Source organism: Bufo gargarizans, chromosome 4 (genome assembly GCF_014858855.1).
Source record: "Bufo gargarizans isolate SCDJY-AF-19 chromosome 4, ASM1485885v1, whole genome shotgun sequence".
In the NCBI taxonomy this organism is placed as follows: domain Eukaryota; kingdom Metazoa; phylum Chordata; class Amphibia; order Anura; family Bufonidae; genus Bufo; species Bufo gargarizans.
Window position 1 is genome coordinate 406588320 of NC_058083.1, and position 23725 is coordinate 406612044.

At 41.9% G+C, this 23725-nt stretch overlaps 1 protein-coding gene across 1 annotated transcript in view; it reads left to right on the top strand.

The window, feature by feature from the left end:
* Positions 1–23725, top strand: part of GRM1 (glutamate metabotropic receptor 1) — a 492448-nt gene that overhangs the window by 268462 nt on the left and 200261 nt on the right. The gene's annotated exons all lie outside the window — the stretch shown is intronic.

Consider the following 23725-nt stretch of genomic DNA (forward strand, 5'->3'; position numbering starts at 1 on the left):
GTGTGTTTGTATATTAGTAGTGTGTGTGTGTGTGTGGTGTAGTGTGTTTGCATATTAGTAGTGTGTGTAGTGTGTTTGTATATTAGTAGTGTGTGTGTGGTGTAGTGTGTTTGTATATTTATAGTGTGTGTGTGTAGTGCAGTATATGTTTGTATGTAGTGTGTATGGTGGTGGTGGGGTGTAGTGTGTGTTTGTGTGTATATGGTGGTGGTGCGGTGTAGTATGTTTTTGTATGTATACTAGTAGTGTGTGTGTGTGTGCAGTGAATAATAGCAATCAGAACTCTGAAGTCATTTTTTCGTGTCAGTGTGTATGTACTGTAAGCGTGTGTGTGTGTATACTGTACGTGTGTGTGTGCTTGTGTGGTTTGCATTTGTGGGTGTGTGAGTGTATAATGAAGAGTGATAATACTATAAATTCCTATTTTCATAGCTGTGTAGTTTTGGTATGGTGTAGTGTGAGTGTACAGTAAATACAATTACAAACCTGAAGTCATCTTTGGTATGACAGTGTTGTGGTTGTGGTGTAGGGTGTGTGTGCATATACATTGAACACTGATAATCAAAACTGTGAGTTGCTATTTTTATCAAATTAATATGATAGAAATAAATCAATTTCAGTGTTAAATATAATATATTGCAGTGAATAACAAATGTGATAATGATTCATTTCTGAAAACTTCACGGATACTGTACTAGTGTTTAGTAACAAGTTCACAAAGCCATTCAGTGCACATTAACTATAGTTTTCTATTACCTTAAGCTCGGCTCGCGTTTCAGTTTTATACAAATAAATGGACCGATGTAAAAAATAAAAAAAGTATACCGTTTGATATATGTTTCTTTTCTGTATGCCTCTGTAAAGATAAGGCTAGTTTCACAGCAGAGGTACAACCTGCTGGAGTTCATCATATCTGGCATTGCCGCATACTGCCAGAGCCCATTGACTATAATAGGACCCGATGTTGATTTGGCCTGTTTTCGGCAAGCACCAGCTTTTGTCTGGGCCCCACTATAATCAATGGGGCCTAGCGGTGCTCCAGCCCTTTCCAGCTATGCCAGAAATGATGAACATTTTACCACTAATGTGAAACTGTAGACTACAACAGACTGCAGGACACTCTTATGGCACATGCCATGTGCACGGAGCCATATAAGCTCTATTTATGCTCCAGGGGTTTTCTCCTATATGCTGAATCTTAGGAGAGCCTTATTGTCAGATTTCTAAAAATCTCATCCACTTTTCTGCTACTGTAAATGCTACAGATTTTCAACAAGCAATTCCACAGCAGAAAATCCACAGCATTTCTACTACGTGTGGCTTTACCCTTATAGGTCCAGAGTCCATGTGTCATAACAGAGAGATTAGGATGACAAACTGCTCCCTTCTGATTTCTGTCAGTGTTAGGCCTCTTTCACACTACCGTTTTTTTTTTCCGTTTTGCGGTCCGTTTTTTGCGTTCCGTATACGGTCCGTATACGGAACCATTCATTTCAATGGTTCCGCAAAAAAAACGGAATGTGTTCCGTATGCATTCCGTTTCCGTATTTCCGTTTTTCCGTTCCGTTTAAAGATAGAACATGTCCTATTATTGCCCGCAAATCACGGTCCGTGGCTCCATTCAAGTCAATGGGTCCGCAAAAAAAAATGGAACACATACGGAAATGCATCCGTATGTCTTCCGTTTCCGTTCCGTTTTTTCTGAACCATCTATTGAAAATGTTATGCCCAGCACAATTTTTTCTAGGTAATTACTGTATACTGTATATGCCATACGGAAAAACGGAACGGAACAACGGAACGGAAACGGAACCACAACGGAAGCAAAAAAACGGAACAACGGATCCGTGAAAAACGGACCGCAAAACACTGAAATGGACATACTGTAGTGTGAAAGAGGCCTTATCATAAAGATCGTGTATCCATTTAAATCACCAAATACATTCTGCCTTATTACAAAGAAATAAATGATAGCATTAAACACTTGGGAAAGTAATGAGCTGAGCATGGGGTGGGGCGCCTCCGTGCAGATATTTCTTTACATGCCAGTCCTAATCAATACTGGGCTGTAATGACCAGGATGAAGTTTATTAAGAAGCGCACAATTGTAGTCAAAAGGAAACATTATTTTCTGAGCCTCAAGCAGTCTCAGACTGTGGTTCCTTGGGTCCACCAGAGGAAATTGTTCTTGGAACCCAACCCCTATGTCATCAATAAAGTCTAATAGGTATTAAATCAAAGAAATAGACCCTAGTGGCAAGGTCTCCCGGACCTTTGGGGCTCACTATAGCATGAGACTCTAAGCCCAACGGAGGATAGTCTAGTACACTTTTGGGCCAGTCCGACTGTGCCTTCAAGGTTAATAGGATAAGTTCCCTGGGGCACTGTTACACTTTCCATATTATTATTATTATTATTAATTATAATTTTAATTACCTGAGTGATGAGAGAATGCTTGTGGTGAGGCAATGCTTGATACTAACACTTGTGATCAGGTATTTCAGAGTTTGAATCACACCAGTGTTGACGACTGAGGTGCCTTTCCTTCATCTGAAAGTTATGTCCTTCTTACTGTTTTGCCTAGAATGTTTAGATATGGGTAAAGAACAGTGTTAAATAGGAGAGGCGTAAGAAATGTTCCTCGCGCCAGGGCCCATTTTAGGTGGGGGTACCATATTGAATGTGTGACCCTTATGGAAGTAAAGTCTAGCTGCACCTAAGAAGGAGTAGGAGGACATTGTCATCAATATCCTTTTTTGACATTAAGTCTTAAACCTGTAACATCTATTCTTCACAACTAAAGACAAAATGATCTAAAATGGTAGCATAAGAAATCTTATTTTAATAGTTGGGTACCTAAAAAATGATATGTATGTCATTATTTTGGGCAGTGCTAATCTGCAATTTAATAATGTTTGATCTGTGACTTTAGCTTAGCTCTATAGCCTGAAGGGAGTCCAAGGCAATGTGAAACTGATCTGTTTCATAAGAACTTCTAGGTACTGTTCTCCCTTCACATACTTTATACTTCAGCCCTGCCTGCACAGAATGGCTACTGTATGTGACTTCAAGTCCTGAACAATCCAGGCATAAATGTATGGAGAGCTGATTTCCAGGAATTCAAGTGATTGCAAAATCTTCTTCTATGAATGACATATTAATGTACCGAAAGTTTCAGGCAGCTATAGTTGTAAATTACAAAATTAGAGAAATATCACTTTCATCTAAAAATAAAACAAAAGTGAATGGCAACCATCCATCAAATGATTCGGGACATCTCAAAGGACAAACAGGACCTTCTGTTCTATTTAGTCTAATGCATTACAGCACAAAGTCTGGAGGCCTTTTCTGAGACCTATTAGTCAAAGAGTGTTTGTGTCAAGGTTCATAAATTTAATTTGATATCTGGCAAAGGACTGTCTTGGAAATTGTATGATGCACATTACATTGCAAAATTATATTGGAAATAATGAAATCTGGGGATCCTTAAAGGTGTTAATCAATTGACTAATTTCTAATTAGTGCTACTTTTAGGCTAGGTCTACACGACGACATTTGTCGCGCGACATTTTGTTGCACTAATGTCGCGCGACAATTTTTATAATGGCAGTCTATGGTGTCGCACTGCAACATGCGTCATGCTGCGACTGCGACGCGACAGTCGCAGAAAATCCATTCAAGATGGATTTTTCTGCGACTGTCGCAGTCGCAACATGTCGCATGTTGCAGTGCGACACCATAGACTGCCATTATAAAAATTGTCGCGCGACATTAGTGCAACAAAATGTTGCGCGACAAATGTTGCGCCCTATCTGTCGCGCGACTTTTTGTAGCGCGACAAATGTCGTCGTGTAGACCTAGCCTTAGTATCTAAAGTAGTGATGTTTTATTAGACACAATAAAAATCAAATCAATTGATATATAATATAATAACCAGTCTAGCATAATTGTACTTCCAGTAGTCCAGAAATTATGAATCTGACATGGCACAACAAGAAAACCAAGAATCTCAGACCAGATGCAATGATAAGTTTCCCATCCATTTGCATCAGGCAACACAGAAGGCAAAGTGTGACTTCCAAGATTTCTAATGCATTTATGATTTCTTTTTTATTTAGTGAAACTAATTTTTACTGAAAAGATTATAATTAAAAAAAGTTGCCCTCTACATCAGTCACTTTATTCAACTTCTGTGATAAAAAGTGGAACGGAACCTTCATAAAATATGGCGATCATTCTGAATACCAGATTTCTCAATGTATTTACACCAGACAACTGGCATAAATGCATCAATAAATCTCCTACTTCCCTTCATACAGTATATTATAACACTGGTTGCCTGCAGCCACCACTAGGGGGAGCACAGTGCATATCAATTTATACAGTGACCATTGATACAAATGAAAGCTTAAAGAGATTGTCTCACTTCAGTACATCTGAAGTAAGACAATCTTTTTGCTGATGTGTGCCCATGTGCACTGCTACAGTCCTGGCTGGTATATCTGCAAATGTTGTGTTAGGTAATGTTATATTATTTATTGGTATGTACAACGAGCATGACCTGGTATGGCTGGCAGGGACAGGATTAACCACCCTATTCCACCTCTCTCAGGACAAGCAGGAGTGGGCTGGTCCTACTTCCTGACTAGTGTAGACTAGTGTGTAATGAGGGAGGCAGCAAGTCCAGGTGCTCCTTCTCCTTAGGCCTCCAGAGACTAATTAATCTCTGTGAAAGTTACTGCTTCTGCAGTAAGAACATAGAATCTGTATGGCATAGGAGTCAGCAAGTCAACCTGCTACTAGCCAAACTTTGCTATTTATAAGAGATTACAACCTTGTCCTAGCCACACATGCCTCTAAAGGCCTGTATTCCGCAGTGGACACTGAAGCCATAATTGCCAGATTACAGTTGCCAGCCAGAGATTCTCGTGAGAATGCAAGATAGCATACCAAGATACTGTAGCATACCTCACTATCTGCGGGAAAGAATTTGCACTGTGTCCACATTGTTTTTGGATGTACTACAGCCCTTATTTTGCACTCAGTAAAAAGAGACATTTATTCTTTCACCTCTGGCCCGTTTTTTTGACTACTACTACTATACCATACGCTGGCCATTACACCTTGCACTACATGCCCTGCCTTGCCTCCACGTGGACAGTTAACTTCATGGGCACCTCCTTCAGGCAGGAAAACCCAGCATCAAGGTGTGCCTCCATTAGTTGCATGGGTCCTAGTAAGCAATGGCCTTAGAGGCAATGAGCAAAATTATTCCACAGAAACAATTTGTCCAAATCAGGAAGCCCTGCTGGTTGGACAAATCAATTCTGTAGAACTATTTCGTTCATCTCTAGAGCCACTACCACTCCCATCCCCCACTCTGGCTCCTCCATCGCTGAACAATCGTGGCCACCACTGCAATATTGCAATGGTGGCTGTAATTCCTGGAAAGGAGTGGTAAATAATGGAAAGAAGTAAAGGCTGGCACTCAAATATGTGGGATCAAAAGAAGTGACAATTTAATACATAAAAGCCTATACAGTACACAATCATACATAAAAAATACACAGAATATAGAATAAAATAAAATAAAAAATGCCGCAATAACAGAGTACACTGTGGGCTGCAATCCAGGGGTGATATGGCCCTGGAGAAGCTCAGAATACGTCTCTTGGTTTGCTCTGTGGGCGAACTTGAACAAAGTCTCACTGTGGTGTGAGATAATGTCCTCCTTAGGGTGATCCTCTATCGGGATATGAGCTGTAATGAAAACGACACTGTAGCCGGGTGGTGATTATGCGACAGGGAGTAAATCAAATTCCAACTAGTGTGGGTCTACCACAGGGTCACTGTAGGGCTGCAGGTGGGGAGTAAGGTGTAACCGGTATATCTTACCCTGTTGGATCGGGTCCGGTAGCTAAGAGATCTCTTCCTCTTACCAGTGGTATTTTACCACTACTCACCACCATGCGCCGGCTTCTCCTCACGCTGTTTGGCGTCCTCGCTCGAGACTGTTGTGCGTCCTTGCTCGAGACTGTTGTATCACGTGACGTTGGTCTCGCGGGATTAGCCTTACAGGAAGTTCAGTCTGTTCTTTCCTCCGGCTACTTTCACTTTAGGTATCTGATGGAGCGCTCCAACTTCCGATAGGTTTAAGAACTACTTTAGTGACTCCAAGTCTTTCTTTGGGGGTGAACTTGCCAGACGCGTTTCGGGGACGTCTCTCCCCTTCCTCAGTGGCTCTACCCCCATTGTAGTGTCACTTCCTTTTGTAGTCCGCTCGGTACTCTCCAAAATCTGGATCAAAGAATCCGGTTTGTACTACTTGCGGTATCAGTGCGATTTTCCTGCGGTATTTTTGCCGCATATGCGTTTTTGATTGTATTCTCTCCCTTATGTTATAATAATATCATATGATGGAGGAGGTGTTTCCACAACCATGTTATCAGCGGCAAATCTCATAAAAACATAAAAAACATATAAATATACATATAAGTACATAATGTAGGTGTTTGGTCATCTTCTTTACTATATAAGAACAATATAAATGCGGTCTTGATGTTAAAATACCATAAGATAAAGTAAAATTTTATGAAACAGTATAAAATGTGTATAACGCTATAAAATATGAGAAGGATGTTGAAACAACGTCCAATCCAGTGAGTACCAATCCCCAAAGCATAAAATGGAAAAAAAGGGCACGAATTCCTGGACCGTCAAACAAATGTAATGTTTAAGATCATGAGATCTAATGGCAAAGGTTTTCTTCGTTTCTTTTGGTATTCATCATTGATATAATGGGCATGTGGGCCTGTCTCTGAGGGGGGGTCACAGCGCCGATAGACGGCCTGACATGTGATCCCCCGTCGGATGAAAGGCACACAGACCAGCAGCTTTAGAGGACCGGGAATCTATATAAAACCAAAAATCTCAAGTTCGGCATTGAGGCCTGCCGGAATCAGGCTACCAAAATCATAGATACGTCGTGATTCTGCCCGGGACATACGTTCCACATGTTTCCCCCCTCTCCAGTGCATGTCTATTTTCTCCAGGGCCATGAAAATCAATCCCCTAGGATCTTGGTTGTGTGCCTCTTTGAAGTGCTTTGAAAGTGAGTGTTTCAGATATCCTTTTCTGATGTTAGAAACATGTTCGGATATCCTCACTTTCAAAGCTCTCTTTGTTCTCCCTATATACTGTCTCGAGCAAGGGCACTGAACGAGGTATATCACACTCGTTGTATTGCAAGTCAGGAAATCCCTGATTTCCCGTGAGAAATTATTTTGTGTTGAGCCAATCTGTTTGGTATTTTTAGGGGCTTTGGTCACTTTGCAGCCGGCACATTGGCCGCATCTGAAAAACCCCTTTAGGCTCATCCAATGTCCGGTATCTGGGGATTTTTTCAATTTGTTTTTTTACTGATGGAGCTATTTTTATTCCCAAATTTGGTGCCTTTGTAAAAGTGATTTGTGGTCTCACTGGGATCAATGTGCCTAAGGTTTTATCTTGCAGCAGATGAGACCAATGTTTTCCAATTATCTCTTTGATTTTCTTATATTGGACAGTATAGGGGAGTATTATGCGAAAATGGGACTCTTGTTGTAATTCTTGGGGGGGTTTGTTTGTCAGGAGACTACTTCTAGGTATTTTTCTAACATTCTCCAATGCACTATCCAATACCGCACTTGGATACTGTTTGGAGACGAATCTCTTCTTCATGTCCAATGCTTCTATTTCAAATTGGGAATCTTCGGCACAGTTCCGTTTCAATCGACGGAACTGTCCGAATGGTATGTTTAATAACCAATTGGGTAGATGGCAACTAGAGTGCAGGATAAAAGCATTTCTAGCTGAAGTTTTTTGGTAAGTCTGACATACGTATTTATTGTTTCTCTTGGTGATTAACAGATCCAGGAACTCCGTGCTCTCCAATCCGATCTTGGTGGTAAAAACTAGGTTAAAAACGTTGTCATTCAATAAAATTATAAACGAACGTAACATTTCTTCATCTCCTTTCCAAATTAAAATGACGTTGTCTATATATCTCTGCCAGAGCACCAGATTGCCCCCACGGTGTGGATCAATGGCAGCCTGTTCCCATTGGGCTAGGAACAGGTTTGCGTAGCTGGGGGCAAATCTGGTACCCATGGCAGTCCCTCTGATCTGTAAATAAAAATCCTTCTCAAAATAAAAATAATTGTGTTGTAAAATATGTCTAATTCCTTCTAATGTATATTCTATTTGTTCGGACTTCATTGAACTGGCTTTCTGCAATTGTCTACTGATGGCTTCAATTCCTTGTTCATGGTTAATAACCGTATACAACGACTGAATAGCCAGCAAAAGCGGAAATACAGACAATCACACTACATTAGTGTCTTGTATTAACTTTGTCTACATGATAAATGCCATTTGACCCTTTTTTTCAGATTTTTCATTTTTTTAAGTATTAAACGGAAAAAAACCTACACATATGTGGTATGTTTGTAATCGTACTGACCCAGAGAATGGAGGGCACAGGTCAGTTTTTTCACATAGAGAATGCTGTAGGGATAAAACCTATAAAACTGTGGCAGAATTCCGTATTTTTTTTTTCTTTTTCCACCCTATTTGAAATTTTTCGCACTACACTACAATGTATGCCATAGTAAATGGTGATATTAGAAAGTACAACTTGTCCTGCAAAAAAACAAAATAAAAAAACTTTATAGTTCCGGGAAGACGGGAGAAAGATGAAAACTCAAAAAGAAAGGGTTAAATCCAAATACGAAATCCTAAGGGTTAAATTAGTTGTTTGCACTAAGCAATTTCTAGTGTTGGCCATGAATCTGTGTCAGGAACAAAGCAGTAGTCCAGTGCTCTGGGCATAGCAATCACATAGTGTGCCTCTATGGTAGGCACGCCACGGAATGTTATTTATTTTTCTATTACCATACACTAATTAAATATCTAGTTATCGCACACTTAAATAATTTTAAGGCTCTGCCCATAGGATGCCTAGAATGGTAATAGGTTCAATGATAACAGCTCTCAGAAAGAACTGTAAATGCCTTTTTTAATATAAGATGTTTTTTTCCTGTTGTTCATTCTTCTTTTGATGTGGTATGAGAGCTTGTAGGAGAGACTTCCACCCCAGTTTACTACGGCTCTGCTCATTGTTTAACTCAGCCCCATCCCCTGTTTCTGAATTAGAGGTGACAGAGAAGAGGGAAGGATTTGCTAAGCCCTTGTATGCAGGGTCCTTTCTCCTTCTGTGCCCGTTTGTAACTTCTCTTGTTCATGCTTATTGCAATTGTTTTGTATTATTTATGTATACTCCTTATCATATGTACAGTGCCATGGAACTAATAGTGCTTTGATGATAATAATAATAAATAATATTAGTATTGGTTAAGCCTTTATAATGGGACAGCCCCATTAAAGGGCATCTGTCAGCACATTTGTACCTATGAAACTGGCTGACCTGTTACATGTTTTAATATATGCAAATGAGCCTCTAGGAGCAACAGTTGAGGGCATGGTTGCCGTTACACCTAGAGGTACCACTATCTCTGCACTTTTTTTTTTTTTTACAGGATCAGGCATAATGATGTTTTCACTGCCTAAGGGCTCGTTCATACGACCGTTGCCCCTCCGTGCCCGTGCTGTGGACCGCAAATTGCGGTCCGCAATGCACGGGCACCGACCGTGGGCCAGCTGCATGCGGATCGTGGACCCATTCACGTCTGTTCCGCAAAAAGATAGAGCAAGTTCAACCTTTTTGCGGTGCTGAGGCATGGAACGGTTCCCCAAGGAAGCACTCCGTAGTGCTTCCGTGGGGTTCCGTTCCGCACTGCATCTCCGTATTTGCGGATCCATTCAAGTGAATGGGTCCGCATCCGTGATGCGGAATGCACATGGCTGGTGCCCTGTGTATTGCGGACCCGCTGTATGCAGGCCGCAATACGGCAGCGGAGGGGCAACGATCGTGTGAACAAGCAGAGGCTCTACGTGTAATGGCAACGTTCCCATATGAACATGGGATCAACACAGATGTCTTCTACTGCCAAGCACACATGTAACAGGTCAGCCACTTTCATAGGTACAAATCTGCTGACAGATGCCCTTTAAAGGCATGGAAATTTATTTATTTATTTATGTTTTTTGATCTCTGCATATCAAAAACCATAACTTTTATTTGTATCTATTTGTATCTTTTATTGGCATAAGATAAAAAATATGTTGGGCGACAATGTGAAAAAAAAAAAAATTCAGCATTGCTTTTAGAGTTTCATTTTAACATTATTCACTGCATGGTAAAAATTATGTTAGCTTTATTCTGCCAGTAATATTATGAAGAAACCACATTGATATAGTTTTTATCATGTATTACAAATTTTTGAAAATTAAAAGCTTTTAAAAAATTGCAATAGGATTGCTTTGTGTCACCATATTCTGACACCCATACATTTTTTATTCTTATGCCAACAGAGCTGTATGAGGGTTCATTTATTGCATGGTGAGCTATAGTTTATGCTGATCCATATTGAGATATTGATAATTTTAATTCAATTTTTTGGGAGGTGAGGCAACCAAAAAACACAACTCATGATACATGATAAATAGCATGATATTTTAAATAAAAACTACTTGTCACCCGACAATAGCAGTCACACAATATTAATCCGAGGATAGAGGGAGCTCTCACCGCTCAGATGCATGGTTGCTATTGAAGACAGTATTTATGGTGTTAGGCCTCTGGCACACGACCGTATGGTTTTGCGGTCCGTTTTCTTTTTTTTTGTTTCAGTAGTGTCTCCGTTCCGTTTTGCTGTTTCTTTTTTCTGTTTGGTTATCGTTTGCGATCTGCAAAAAACGGATCACAAACGGAAACTGAAGCATACAATAATGTGTGAACAGTAAGTACATAAAAATAATTGGGCTGGGCATAGAATTTTCAATAGATGGTTTTGCAAAATCGGAATGGATACGGAAGACCTACGGATGTGGAACCATTGACTTGAATGGAGTCACAGAACGTGATTTGCGGCCAATAATAGGACATGTTCTATTTTTGAACGGAAATACGGAAACGGAAGGCATACGGAGTACCTTCCAATTTTTTGTGGATCCATTGAAATAAATCGTTCTGTATATGGTCCGTATACGGAACGCAAAAAAACGGAACGTAAATGGAAAAAAAAATGTTTGTGTGCAGGAAGCCTTATACTGCCAGGATCGGAATTATCTCTGATTTTGGCCTCATGCACACGACAGTTTATTTTCACGGTCCGCAAAAACGGGGTCCGTAGGTCCGTGATCCGTGCCCGTTTTTTCGTCCGTGGGTCTTCCTTGATTTTTGGAGGATCCACGGACATGAAAAAAAAGTCGTTTTGGTGTCCGCCTGGCCGTGCGGAGCCAAACGGATCCGTCCTGAATTACAATGCAAGTCAATGGGGACGGATCCGTTTGACGTTGACACAATATGGTGCCATTTTAAACTGATTTGTCCCCAATGACTTTCAATGTAAAGTCTGGAGTTCTTTTATACCATCGGATTGGAGTTTTCTCCAATCCGATGGTATATTTTAACTTGAAGCGTCCCCATCACCATGGGAACGCCTCTATGTTACAATATACTGTCGGATATGAGCTACATCGTGAAACTCAGATCCGACAGTATATTCTAACACAGAGGCGTTCCCATGGTGATGGGGACGCTTCTAGTTAGAATACACTACAAACTTTGTACAAGACTGCCCCCTGCTGCCTGGCAGCACCCAATCTCTTACAGGGGGATATGATAGCACAATTAACCCCTTCAGGTGCGGCACCTGAAGGGGTTAATTGTACTATCATATCCCCCTGTAAGAGATCAGGGCTGCCAGGCAGCAGGGGGCAGACCCCCCCTCCCCAGTTTGAATATCGTTGGTGGCACAGTGTGCGCCCCCCATCGGGCCCCCCGTCCTCCCTCTAGTGTAATAAATCGTTGGTGGCACAGTGTGCGCCCCCCATCGGGCCCCCCTTCCTCCCTCTAGTGTAATAAATCGTTGGTGGCACAGTGTGCGCCCCCCATTGGGCCCCCCCTTCCTCCCTCTATTGTTATAAATCGTTGGTGGCACAGTGTGCGCCCCCATCGGCCCCCCTCCCTCTATAGCAGTAACAACATTGGTGGCCAGTGTGCGGCCTCCCATCTCCCCCCCCCCCCGATCATTGGTGGCAGCGGAGTTCCGATCGGAGTCCCAGTTTAATCGCTGGGGCTCTGATCGGTAACCATGGCAACCAGGACGCTACTGCAGTCCTGGTTGCCATGGTTACTTAGCAATAGTACAATAGTACAAGATTCATAGTTACCTGCTTGCTGCTGCGATGTCTGTGTCCGGCCGGGAGCTCCACCTACTGGTAAGTGACAGGTCTGTGCGGCGCATTGCTAAAGAACTGTCACTTACCAGTAGGAGGAGCTCCCGGGAGTTGAGCTTGACTCCCAGTCCTACTGCCAGTTTCTGGAAGACACCTTCTTCAAGCAGTGGTACAGGAAGAAGTCTGCATCCTTCAAGAAAAACATGATTTTCGTGCAGGACAATGCTCCATCACACGCGTCCAAGTACTCCACAGCGTGGCTGGCAAGAAAGGGTATAAAAGAAGAAAATCTAATGACATGGCCTCCTTGTTCACCTGATCTGAACCCCATTGAGAACCTGTGGTCCATCATCAAATGTGAGATTTACAAGGAGAGAAAACAGTACACCTCTCTGAACAGTGTCTGGGAGGCTTTGGTTGCTGCTGCACGCAATGTTGATGGTGAACAGATCAAAACACTGACAGAATCCATGGATGGCAGGCTTTTGAGTGTCCTTGCAAAGAATGGTGGCTATATTGGTCACTGATTTGTTTTTGTTTTGTTTTTGAATGTCAGAAATGTATATTTGTGAATGTTGAGATGTTATATTGGTTTCACTGGTAAAAATAAATAATTGAAATGGGTATATATTTGTTTTTTGTTAAGTTGCCTAATAATTATGCACAGTAATAGTCACCTGCACACACAGATATCCCCCTAAAATAGCTAAAACTAAAAACAAACTAAAAACTACTTCCAAAAATATTCAGCTTTGATATTAATGAGTTTTTTGGGTTCATTGAGAACATGGTTGTTGTTCAATAATAAAATTAATCCTCAAAAATACAACTTGCCTAATAATTCTGCACTCCCTGTATATGGCCATTAAGCAAGATATTGTGTTGGATAAAAACTATAAAAAGGTGTGACTGTCTATTAAGGCTATTGCAAAACTACAATGAGAAACCACTGGTGTATATGAGATGTTTTCTGCTGATATAATTGTCAATTCTCCCAGTCATTCTATATTTGAATTTTATTTTTTGTTAAATTCCAAATGTCAAGCAGCATATAATCCCAAAAGTGAAATGAAGGAAATATTGAGGACAAGAAACATACCAGTATTTGTCTCCTTAGTGAAGCACACTGTGCCTGAAGCAAACCTACTCTAAATTTATTGGTACAGAAACTCTACAGGGAAATGGTAGAGCAGAGATTCCTAAAACAAGAAAATTTTGAAATTTTGGATAAAATGAGCAAAGCAATAGATGACTGAATATTGTTAAAGGGGTTTTCTGAGACTTCTGGATAGGTCGTCAGTATCTGATCGTTGGGGATCCAACATCCTGGATCCCCCGCCGACCAGCTGTTCAACAAGGCACCGGCGCTCTTGTGAGTGCCGCGGTCTTCTCCTTACTCACCAGTGCCATACATTGTATAACGGCTGTGCTTGGTAACACTGCTCAGTCCCATTCACTCCTATGGGGCTGAGCTGCACTTAGGCCATGTGACTGATGAACGTGTTGTCAGTTGCCCTAGGGAAATCTGAGAGAATGCGCTAGTGCGAGCGCCAGTGCCTTCTCAAACAGCTGATTAGCGTCAGACCCTCACCTATCATATACTGATGACCTATCCAGAGGATAGGTCATCATCAGTAATTAAGTCTCAGCAAATCCCTTTTAAAACAAAATGTGAACAAACGCCAACTATAATGTCACGGCAGTTTACCTCACTAAAGCTAGTTGTCTGAAACCAACTGGTGATGTCACAATATCTTGTCTGACAGAAACATAGTTGTGACGTCACAGCAGTTACCAGCTGGTGACACAGTTCTGATGTCACAATAGCTTACCTGACTGAAACCCATTTCTGATGTCACAGCAGTTACTTGAAGGAAGCCTACTTGTGATGTCATAGCAGCTACCTGACAGAGACCTACTTATGATGTCATAGAAGCTTACCTGACTGAAACCCACATGTGATGCCATAGTAACCTACCAAAGGGCAAACACTAATATCAGAGGATGTCTGTGCATGAACTTTATGGAACACAAATTCTAGTCTTTAGTGCATAATAGCAATTCTGTTCTTCTGAATGTCTTTTTATGTAGGTGTGCATGTACTTAGTGAATGTGTGTATATACTGTATATTAATAGAATGTTTGGTATTGATACATGTGTGGTGAGTATGTATGTCTTCTCATATGTAACAGTGTGCATATGAACATATGTGACATTCAATTTCTTTTTATTTTTATATTTCTTTTTATTCTTTTTATTTATAATCAATCTTATGCAGTATATTAAACTAGATCCTGTGACACATTTTGGTACTGAGTAAAGCTATTTTCTGTGGCATTATTCAGAATTTATGATAAATAGCTATAATCCTATACACAATTGTATAACAAGCAGAAGCTGTACCCTGACTGTGCCAGTTATATAACATAAAACTAAACTCTGTCTTCCGGCTTTCAACAAGTAATAAGGATACTATAAGAAATATTTGGGCCCCATAAGTCAATGGATCCTCTAGGCACTTTCCTACACTGACCACCTTTCATCCCATACCGTACTCTGTACATTTGGTGGCCAAATAAGGAAATCTGTGCTCCACTCACCAGGAAGGTGCACGGAGAACAGATTTCCCCTGAAGGCTGAATTAGTAGTACAGACTACTAAACCACCAGTAGTAAACAGATGATTAGCAGTTATTTGCCATAGATCTGCTGAGGCATAGTAATAGGGAGACTAAAGGGTTGGGCCAATTTAATAAAAGTCTTAGGTAGGAAGTTATCATTCCTCAAAACCCTTGTTTTACAACTTTTAAAATGCCATTGTGGCTTTTTGCCACTGGCATCTTTACGCCACCATTGCCAGTTTCCAAAAAGGACCGTTGCAAGGGTGGGATGTGGACAGAGCGCGGACTGCCAGACTAGTGCACGTACTGCCAACTCATCATAAATTACATGTCTGCTATGGCAGCTCAGGCCTAATCAAGACAGACATAGTACACGCCGAACTTGATAAATAAGGGCCTTAATATTTTGTTTTCTATATTTAATTTGGTAACACACAAAATTAGTTATATGTCTTCTAGCAGAAGGACCCGGCCTTGCTCGGATATATTTAATCTATTTCATTTAATGTTTGTGCGTGTCGTTAGACAGCATCCCCCATAACAGTGATCTCTACAGCACTCCACCCCCTTATCAGCGACCTCCACAGCCCCCTACCCCTTAACACTAACCCCCCACAGTGCCCTGCCTCCTTAAAATGTGCAGCCCACCATCTTAACTTTGACCTTCACAGCACTCCGCTCCTTTAGCAGTTACCTCCACAGCACCCCATCAGCTCCCCTAACAAAGACCTCCACAGCGGGGCATTATTGTCTTTAATTGACAGTGTATAAAACCCCACAGAATTAGTATACACAGTGGCGGATTACAATAGGGACGTTTGGGTCGGCAGCCCTGGGCCCAGCACCGCTGGGGGGCCCAATGCCAACCCGAACGCCCACATACTGCAGCAGGGCACGAGAGCGCATAGCTCCCTGTCCCATCGCCTATCACCGCCATAGACTTCAGGCCTAGTAGGCCTGAGGCCTATGCGGCACTGAAATCCCGGCGCAGGCGTGCGTGATGATGTCATCACGCGCCTGTGCCGGGACACAGCACATTGACGTGTGCACGCCTGCCTCATCCCGCCTTCGTCTGTGAGAAAGTGCCTGGTCCTGGACGGTGAGTATTTAGCTTTTCATTTTTTTTTTTCATGTGCCTACTTTGGGGGACATGTGGGGGACGACACACAGAGGAGGACATATTAAGGAAGAGACCTTGAGTACATGGGAGGGGGAATGGGGGGCTAAATTATTATGGAAGGGACTACTATGTGGGGGCAAATTACTATATGGGGGCAGATGTGGTGGAAACTATTGTGTGGGGGCAGTGTGGGGTAATTGCTATGTGGGTACAGTGTGGGGGCAAATTACTATGTGGGGGCAGTGTGGGGGAAACTATTCCGTGGGGGGCAATTGCTATGTGGGGGCAGTGTGGGGGAAATTTCTAAGTGGCGGCAGCGTGGTGCAGTGTGGTGGAAATTACTATGTGGGGGCAGTGTGGGGGAAATTGCTATATGGGGGCAGTTTGGGGGAAATTACTGTGTGGGGGAAAATTACTATAGGGGATTACTATGTGGGGGCAGTGTGGTGGAAATTACTATATGGGGGTGTTGCTATTGAGGAGGCACTGTAGGGGCAATTCTATTATTTTTGGGGACACTATACAGGGATTATTGCCTGGAGCACAATAGAGGGTGGTAATATTACTGGGGGAACTCTAGGGGACATTATAGCTGCTGTGGACACTATAGAATCGTTTGGGGTAATTTATCAAACTGGTGTAAAGTAGAACTAACTTAGTTGCCCATAGCAGCCAATCAGATTCCACCTTCTATATTTGACAGGTCTTTTGGAAATCCAGTTCTACTTTACACCAGTTTGATAAATGACTTCAATTATGTCTATTAGGGTCACAATTTTTTCAGCATTATAGTACCTTGAACATTGGGGAGCAAAACGGGCACAGTATTGGAAGTGCCAGCAGGATGACACTGTGGGGACACCAGGATGAGGAGGTTGATGGAAAAATTGAGAAATCTAACGTGTCTGTGTTACAAACTGTAGAGACGAGATGCTGCTGAAAGAATTTGCCATGGTGGTCTGGGTCAAACGGAGGAGAAGAGGAAAGAGAAGGTCTACATGACAGGAGATGTCACTGGATGTAAGAGGTATGTGGTGCTGTATTCTCCTCCATGTCTTTTTTATAATAATTATATGTATTTTAAATTTGGCGACCAAATTTTTCAGTTTAGGACCCAATTTGTTTTTTTTTGTCTGAAGATGTCATATGGCCTAAGAAGAGACTGTGGCGCTCATGAAGCACCGCAGCCTCTTCATGCAAAAGAAAACTAAACTAAAATGGAGGGGCCCAAGTTGGTTAGACAGCCCCGGGCCTATCATGCACTTAATCCGCCCCTGAGTATACACTTAAGGTCATGTGAGTTACATTAGCCTCTACAACAACATTGGCTAAGCGTTGCAATCAAAATCATATTAACTCACACATAAGCTGTCTTATACTAAGAATGTCCTTCGTTGCCAATCAGAGCTCATATTAATGACCTGGTAGCAGAGAATTTTCACTCTGTTCCATCAGGCAGCTCAGCTGACGGCTCCTTATTTCTGCTCTCTGACCTCCTAACCACTCATTATAGCTCAATTCTTATCTTAGAATGTGGCATAAATAAGTGTTTATGACCTTTCAGTAATTTAGAGCTAAGGTTTATTAGATGACCGGTGCAGAGTGAATGTACCATTCACACAGCTACACAAGCAGTTAACCCTTTGTGACAGAGCGATTCAATATTGTTAATAAAGAACTATTAAAAAAATGATTCTTTTTTTTAGCCCAAAATGAGTGAAAGTTTGTCCCCCCCCCCCCCCGCCCCCCAAGGTGTACATAGCCTTTAAGCTTTTTTTCTTTTGGAATGCATTAAATATTTAAGTATTTCTAAGTTTAAATGCACAAATGACAATCCATATTTTCTTTGTGATACATTTTTCAGACTTCTTCACATTGCTAGGAAAATTTTTATTCCAGATATGTCCCCTAATGTCTTGATACATTTCAAATAATGTGTAAATACTTGAATATGTCAAATGTTTTGCTTTTGTATTTTCTACATTAATCTGGCTTTAAGTGCTGTAACACAGCCTTCTTCAAAATGTTGATAGCGGCAGGGGTACTTATCACTACACTGCAGGACATTCCTGAACAAGTCCTGCAATTTATTTTGCAGGCAAGCATCAAACTGGTACAACTCTGTGGTTTAAAAGAAGACTAACCCTATTAATAAATGATAGAAATAAACAAGAAATGTAGTTGCATTAATCATTTGCAGCACTTTCTGCAAAATCCTGATCCTTATAGAAATCCTATACCGCCTGTTGATTTTTTTCATCTTTGGCTACAGACTGACTGAGCAGGTGGGGCAGCAGAACAGTACTTACAGGGCAACTGTCAGTAGTTTTGTATCTATGAAATTGGTATCTGTGTTGGTCCCATGTTCATATGTGCCTGCATTGCTGGAAAAAAATGATGTTCTAATATATGCAAATGAACCACTAGGAGCAACGGGGGCATTGTTATTGCACCTACTGTAGAGGCTCTGCTATCTCTGAAACTGCCACACCATCTCCACTTTGATTGACAAATCTAGATGTAATGACATTTTCACTGCTTATAGGTGCTGCAACTGCTGGTTCCTCAGTAAAGTCTTTTCCTTTGTTTGTGTTTTCCTGTTGGCTTGATTCTAGGTGACCCTGACTCCCTCCGTATTAAGTGCAGGGAGCCGGTGGTCGTGTCCCCTCACTATTATAGGGTTTTCAGGTGTCACACAGTCTAGGTACAAGGGCATGCAATTTTCTCTCATAAAGATCTTTGCATGGGCTGAGCAGTCAGGGAGAGCTCTAGGGCTTTTATATGGCTCCCCCATTTTGTTCCTTAGTTTGGGATCAAGTCATTCGGATCTTTATTTGTTACTTCTAGTTTTCTTCAACACCATCCGTGACACTACGTTGCAATATACGGTACCTGTGAAAGGCCTGGTAGTCTCCAGCAGGCTCTGGCCTTTCACGAATAATGAGCAGCTCCCTTGATCGCCTCATGGGGAGCTGCTCCAGGACTGGAAGCTCAGTGCTTCTGCGCTTTTAGCTCTCAGATGCTGTGTTCACACTTGAGCACAGCATCTGAGCGGTTAAATGTCTGCTACCTGCGTTATTGCCAATTTCACACATTAGCCCCAGGTGTGTGGGCTATTTTTAAAGACCGGACTTTTAAAGGTCTAGAAAGGGTTAACATACCTTTAGTGGTGAATTGTCAGCTACTGAAAGGCTATAGGGAAGTTTTACTGCTGCAAGCAGTAAAGGGGTTGGCCCATCTGGATATGCCACCAATGTTTGATAAGTGCTGGTCCCACCTCTGGGACCTGCACATATCTCTAGAATGGAGCCCGCAAAGTGAAGGAGGGCAGGCCATGAATGCATAGCCACCCTTCATTAATTTCTGGGACTGCCTGTTTTCATTGCTGCCATAGAAATGAATAGAGGGCAGCGGCGCATGTGCGGTCGTCTATCCACTTTGTGGACTCCGTTTAAGAGATAAGTGCGGGTCCCAGAGGTGAGACCCGCATCTATCAAACATTGGTGGCATAGCCTAGCGATATGCTATCACTGTGTGAGATGGGCCAACCCCTTGAGGTTCTAGCTTGCAGCAGTAAAAGTTTCCTATAGCATTTCAGGAACTGGCGTTTTGACTACGACCCCAGTAAAACAGATGTCTCCACATCTTATTCAGATAAATGAAACACTGTTAAAAATAAAACAAATCTTCCACAGATTTTTTTTTCCAGAATGTCCTTTTGACCCCCATCAGGCTGGTATATATTAATATCCCTTTTTTTTGTTACTGTACAGAAAAATATAGTCTACTACATTTTTATGCAGAGGCATCCAGCAAAAGAACCACTTCATGATGTCATGTAGTCGCCTAGACAGTGTCATATATCAGAACTTTCTGTCAGTGGTACGTCAGGAAATATTCCTGTGGGTTTTCAAAACTAGACAACCCCTTTAAGATCAGATCTTGAGGTCTGAGTTAGTATAAACCTGTAATACTAATAAGACGTACATAAAGTGCTTGTTTAAGAATCATTTATTCATTAAAACCGTGCAAAGCTCTTCATTTCTGGTCCCAGCCTTGGTTAATATTTTAAATCTTAAAACATTCCCCTGATACAGAACTGCATCTCAGTTGTTTTTTGTCCCAACCATTTAATCTTTCGCTTCTGAATGTTGAGTCATATAAAGCGTGCGTGAGTTGCATGCTTGATGAATAGAAATTCTGTCAATGAATGTGATACTTCTGCTCGGTATGTAAGAAAATCATTTAAAATATGTCTCAATAAGGGCTTGTTCACATGTGGGTTGGAAGGTCCGTTTAGATCCTCCATTCTGCCAAAAAGACCAGACAAAAAGCTCCTGCATGCAGAACTTTCTTGTCCATTAAAAAAAATAAATTGATCCCGAACGGAAACTAAACAGTCTCTATTGCAGTCAATGGAGCCTGTTCAGCTCTGTTCTTCTCAGTTATGTCCCGAATGCGGCACCATTAGTTTCTCTATTCTACTCCTCTAACAGAGCATAACAACGGAAATATGCAGCGGTGGTGTAAACCCAGCCTAATAGTGATATATTCAGTTTGTTTCTAGTATTTTAAACTTTTAGTTTGACCTTCTAAAGTTCAGTAGTTCTACTAAAGTTCAGAAGTCTACTACTGTGAACAGTTCTTGTCCTGCTTTCGGAACAGGTGAAGACTGGTGCATTACACACCTGACTTAGGCTTCTTTCACACAACCGTGTGCTAGCCGTGGCTTTATTGCGGCCCGCATATGGCGGGTCCGCAATACACGGGGCACCGGCCATGTGTATTCCGCATCACAGATGTGGACCCTTCACTTGAACGGGTCCGCAAATCCAGAGATGCAGTGCGGAATGGAATGGAAGCACAGAACGGAACCCCACGGAAGCACTACAGCTTCCGTGGGGTTCCGTTCTGTGCATCAGCTCCGAAATTTGCGGTCCGCAGCATGGGCATGGCCAGCACATGGTCGTGTGAAAGAGGCCTTAATCTATTCCCTGCTGAGATAAGATGCACCACAATTATTAAAGAGAATCTGTTACCACGATCTTGGACTATTATTTGCAGTGTTACATGAGTGGTAGTCCAGATGGCTATTTTTTACTCTTCTACTAGCCCCCCCATCCCGTCCCCCATTGTTAACACTGAAAGCTGTGCTGAAATACACTGTTGGGGCTGGTGTGCATGTGCACATAATGGAGAGGACTCATGTGCCGCAGTCCCAACAATATATTTCAGCGCAGCTTTGAGCGTTAACGGGGGGGGGGGGGGGGGGGGGATGGGTTGGCACTTGGCAGTGGTAGGAAAATAAAAAATAGTAATATGGACTTCTTATAGGCCCTACTAGTAATGTAGTTCTGCAGATAATAGTCCAAGATCATGGTGACAAATTCCCTCCAAGAGGTTCATTTGTGCAGGTCAGTTCTCTAGGAAGCTGGTGTATATTTCCGCTATAATCTATGCCAATTTCCTGCAGTAGATTATAAAGGGTTTTTTCAAGATTTTGATACTGTTGACCTATCTTCAGGATAGGTCATCAGTATCTGATCAGTGGGAGTCCGATGCCTGGGACCTCAGCCCTTCAGCTGTTTCAGGAGACACCTGCGCTCCTGTGAGTGCCGCGGCCTTCTCGCAGCTTACCCAGCACGGCGCCGTATATTGTATAGTTGCTGAGCTTGGTATGATGCTCAGCCCCATTTACGTGAATGGTGCTGAATTGCAATAACAAGCATAGTCACTATACAGTGTATGGCACTGTGTTTGGTGAGCCCGGAGAAGGCTGTGGCGCTCACAGGAGCGCCACTGCCTTCTCAAACAGCTGATCGGTGGAGGTATCGGGTGTTGGACCTCCACCAATCAGATACTAATGACCTATCCTGAGCATAGGTCATCACTATTTAAGTCTCGAAAAACCCCTAAAAAAGCAAAATGTGAACAAACGCCAACAATGATGTCACAGCAGTTTACCTGAAACCAACTGGTGGTCACAATAGCTTGTCTGACAGAAACATAGTTGTAATGTCACAAAATTCCAGAAATACCCTTTGACATTGACAAAACTAGGCAAAAATGTAATCTTGAGCTTTATCTTGGAGTTATGTTTCTTATTCCCTACAGGTCTGGCTTTCTTGAGCATGGTACAATAGTCTTTCGGACACAGTATTACAGCTCTGTACAGCTTGTAGGTTATAGGGTGCTGTGTAATGCTTGTGTGCATTAGCCCTAAGGGTCTTCCACAACACTCTTTTCAGAGCCCAATCCCTTTAGAGATTTCCAGTGGTGTAAAATTACAATAAATTACAATACATGCACACATTACTATTATGCACCACCATTGCAATCTGTGAAGGCTTAGCAGATGGTAATTAGATTTCAATGACTACTACATTTTTACTTTTCAAAATGTTTCTTTTTATTATGTCTATCTTTTATTAGCATTTTATAACATGCTGGTGATTTCTTTTCAAGCCAGCTGAGCATGTAATAGAATTCGTACTTCAATATCAATACACTCAAGGTAGGCTTACACGACTGATTCACTGCGGTTTCTGGCGTGAGTTTTAATTTTAAATGGTGCGGTCATGCTCTCGGTTTAGTTCCATTGACTGGAGCTAAACAGGAAGCAGGCTGAGGTGTCCACACAGTAACCGTGCCAAGAATGGACATTTACCATTCAGACATGTACTAAATGGGAAAAATCCTTGGCTGCATGAACTGTGCTGTCGCTTCTCACTGAAAACAATGGGAGGCAGTTTCAGGGAAGATTTGGCATCGTTTTTGGTACTGAATCTGAGTTGAAACCTGTGCCAAAAAAGTTGTGTGAACCTACCCTTGGTTTTAGAAAACTGTACGATAAATACATATTGCAAATTCTAAGATTCAGGAATAGGATTACACAGTCTAGGTGAATTAAAAAGTTTGCTAAGTGTGATTAAATACATAAAAGATAAAATACACACTCTGAACTGTGTTCACTAGGCAAGATCCCTTGTCAACCGTCATGGCATGACACAGGCCTATAGCATATACACTACGTGCAGAATTATTAGGCAAATGAGTATTTTGACCACATCATCCTCTTTATGCATGTTGTCTTACTCCAAGCTGTATAGGCTCGAAAGCCTACTACCAATTAAGCATATTAGGTGATGTGCATCTCTGTAATGAGAAGGGGTGTGGTCTAATGACATCAACACCCTATATCAGGTGTGCATAATTATTAGGCAACTTCCTTTCCTTTGGCAAAATGGGTCAAAAGAAGGACTTGACAGGCTCAGAAAAGTCAAAAATAGTGAGATATCTTGCAGAGGGATGCAGCACTCTTAAAATTGCAAAGCTTCTGAAGCGTGATCATCGAACAATCAAGCATTTTATTCAAAATAGTCAACAGGGTCGCAAGAAGCGTGTGGAAAAACCAAGGCGCAAAATAACTGCCCATGAACTGAGAAAAGTCAAGCGTGCAGCTGCCAAGATGCCACTTGCCACCAGTTTGGCCATATTTCAGAGCTGCAACATCACTGGAGTGCCCAAAAGCACAAGGTGTGCAATACTCAGAGACACGGCCAAGGTAAGAAAGGCTGAAAGACGACCACCACTGAACAAGACACACAAGCTGAAACGTCAAGACTGGGCCAAGAAATATCTCAAG